This window comes from Schistocerca americana, chromosome 5 (assembly GCF_021461395.2).
Source record: "Schistocerca americana isolate TAMUIC-IGC-003095 chromosome 5, iqSchAmer2.1, whole genome shotgun sequence".
Classification (NCBI taxonomy): Eukaryota; Metazoa; Arthropoda; class Insecta; order Orthoptera; family Acrididae; genus Schistocerca; species Schistocerca americana.
In genome coordinates, this window is record NC_060123.1 from 349827181 (window position 1) to 349830407 (window position 3227).

The 3227-nt window shown below is 43.0% G+C and overlaps 1 non-coding gene across 1 annotated transcript; it reads left to right on the forward strand.

The window, feature by feature from the left end:
- Nucleotides 1-1207: 1207 nt before the first annotated feature.
- Trnai-uau lies at nucleotides 1208-1282 on the forward strand. Its single transcript has one exon. It is a non-coding gene; the product is annotated as a tRNA-Ile (tRNA).
- Nucleotides 1283-3227: the final 1945 nt, after the last annotated feature.

The following is a 3227-nucleotide window of genomic DNA, read 5'->3' on the forward strand; positions in this document are numbered from 1 at the left end:
AGCCAATCACTTTGCATACTATTTTTCTGATGTCTTCTCCATCCCTGATGATCCTCACTTTGACACTTCCCATTTCCCCACTGTCCATGAACACACTCAAGCCACAGTCCCACCCCTGGCTCCCAGCTGCTGGTACTCAAACAACATGCCAGAGACAGAATTAAACACCCTAATCACAGCGCAGGACATAAAACGAGTATTTCACAGAAAATACAACACATCCCTTGGTCACGACTGTTCTACCTATTAACACATCAAAGAATGCCCTATCTCCTTTATCATCACTGTTACAACTGTATATACCACTATCCATCCACAATCTGTGGAAACTCTCCAAAATTCTACTAGGCCTCAAACTGAAAAAAACCCCCACTGATACCTCCTTTTACAACCTACCTGCCTCATCTCAGTTTTTAGCAAAGTCTTTGAATCCATCCTCTCCTGAGGCATCCAGTGATATCTGCACCAACACCATTTCCTTCCTACTACCCAGTGTGGCTTCTGTCCATCCTTCTCTGCTGGTGATCAACTCTTGAACCCCCACCTTACTTCTGTCCCAGCAACTCAAACTTTAAATCCACCTTCTTTGTCTTCCTTATAGAAAGCATATGACTGCATATGGCATTCCAGCCCCTTTTTCAAATGCCAGACCTAAGCACATCCAATCAACTATGTCCATCTTATTGCATCCTTCCTGTCCAATTGCCCATTCTATGTCATTGTTAACATTCCTGTACCTTCCACCCCACTGCAGGAGTGCCCAAAGGTTCTGTTCTCTCTTCTCTCCTTTACCTATTATACACCGCCAATATACCCAAATCACCTCCTCAGTGTGATTTCCTCACTTTTTGCACTATGCTCCAGAAATCCCAATCAACCCTCTAAATCTACCTCAGTCATTTTACCTCCTGGTGTCACCAATGTCTCCTTATATGAAGATGGTATCTGGTCAGACATGTCCGAAAGACCAGATACCATCTTCATATAGTTCATATAGTTAAGGCTAACCAGACATTGACCTTCTCCTACTGTGCGGATACACACATATTGCCCAAACTCTTACGGGACTCGGTAAGATTGTCTGCCATGAGTAATGAGTGTAATGGGGAGGTGCATTATGAATGTAATGTGTGGACATTAAGTTGGGAATGTGGCTCTCATGGGGAGCATACAAGGGATAAGTCCCTGCAGTTGCACTATCCTCTGTGCCCTCGGTGGCTCAGATGGATAGAGCATCTGCCATATAAGCAGGAGAACCCAGGTTCGAGTCCCGGTCGGGGCACACATTTGATGAATATCAACGCCTGTCGGCAGTGTAGGGTCTTGATTTAATTATCAATGTCCCCTTAAGATTAACCCTTCCAAAACCCAGGCATTAATTAAAAGGATGCACCACCTGCACCTTCTGTCTCCATGACATACCTCACCATTTATAGCTGTCCTATCCATCTAACTAACACACTAAAATACCTTGGACTAATCTCCACACCAAAGTTCTATAAATCCCTTCAGATCCTCAAATGTCATGCTTTCTGCTTCGCTTTCTGCATCTACTTATGTTCCCATATGGATCCTTTACTAACTTATCAAATTCCCACTTCTCCTCAGTCGCACTGAATACCTCCAAATAACCTACACCATCTGCTAACTTGACTCCAACAATGCTGTTGTGTTCCCTCTCCTTCCCAGTCCTAATGTGTTGCCTCACTTCTGCCTATACAGAAGTCTCGATAGTTCGAGTTTCCAGTAATCTGAGAGTCTTTTTTTTTTTTTTTTTTTTTTTTTTTAAAAAAAAAAAAGTTGCAACGATCTACTTTCTTTTTTTTACTGACATGATAAATAATGAAAACATCATTGCAAAAGATAGATAGGGAGAGTACACCTCAGTGACAAAGCAGACAACAATGCAATCAACACCGACGATTAGCTCACTGCCCTGTTGCACGAACATCAGTTGTCAGTATGGCATGGAATACCCCGACTGCTGCCGGCTGCTACCGATCAAAACTGGGGAGTTTATACGCTGCTGTAGTTCCCAGTACCTGTACTGTACAGTGTTGTAACGTTTTGTTTGTTGACTGTGTGTTCCGTTGTACACCTTACAAAGATGAGTGCTGTAACAAATTGTTCAAATGGCTCTGAGCACTATGGGACTTAACATCTGTGGTCATCAGTCCCCTAGAACTTAGAACTACTTAAACCTAACTAACCTAAGGACATCACACACATCCATGCCCGAGGCAGGATTCAAACCTGCGACTGTAGCGGTCACGCGGTTCCAGACTGAAGCGCCTAGAACCGCACGGCCACACCAGCCGGCTGTGCTGTGCCTTTGCATCTAAAATCAGAAGCACTAAGACGACTTAACAAAGGAGAAACAATAAAAAAAACTTGCTCTCGTTATGGTGTCGGTGAAGTTACTGCTGGTGACTGGCGAAGAAACCGACTTAAATTGGAACAGTTTTCTTCAAAGAAATGCTCACACGAATCTCTCAGTTGAAGAAGTATAAAGAAGTCAGACTTCGAAAAAACAAGTGAGGCATTGCTCATGTGGTTTACTCAACAGAGACAGAAGGGTGCTCCGATTTCTGGCCCAATCTTGCAAGAAAAAGCTTTGTTTTTCAGAAACCAGCTGCAGGAAGGAGATGACAGTTTCGCTGCTAGTGTGGGCTGGCTCAACAAGTGGAAGAAGAGGTATGGACTGCGTCAACTAGATGTATGTGGAGAAAAACTTTCTGGTGACGCTCAGGCCATTTCAAAATTTACCGTCGAGTTTATAAAAATCATAACTGACGAAAATTTGTCTAATGAACAAATATATAACTGACATAACTGTGACGTAACTGGGCTAAATTTTAAAATGTTACCAGCGAGGACACTTGCTTCTTGTGAAGAAAAAAGTGCTCCTGGGCACAAAAAAAAGCAAAGAGCGGCTCACAGTTATGGCAGCTTCAAATGCAACTGGAAACCACAAACTAAAACTAGGTGTGATTGGGAAGTCTGGCAAGCCAAGAGCATTCAAGAATGTATCCATCTCAGTTCTTCCGGTTGTCTATACACATCAGAATAATGCCTGGATGAATCAGGAAATCTTCAAGAACTGGTTTTTTAACTCATTTGTACCTGACAGCAAGATTTTTTTAAAAGATAGGGGCCTGCCATGCAAAGCAATATTGCTCATGGATAATGGTTCCTCGCATCCAAGTGAAGGAGAACTTCAGTGCGAT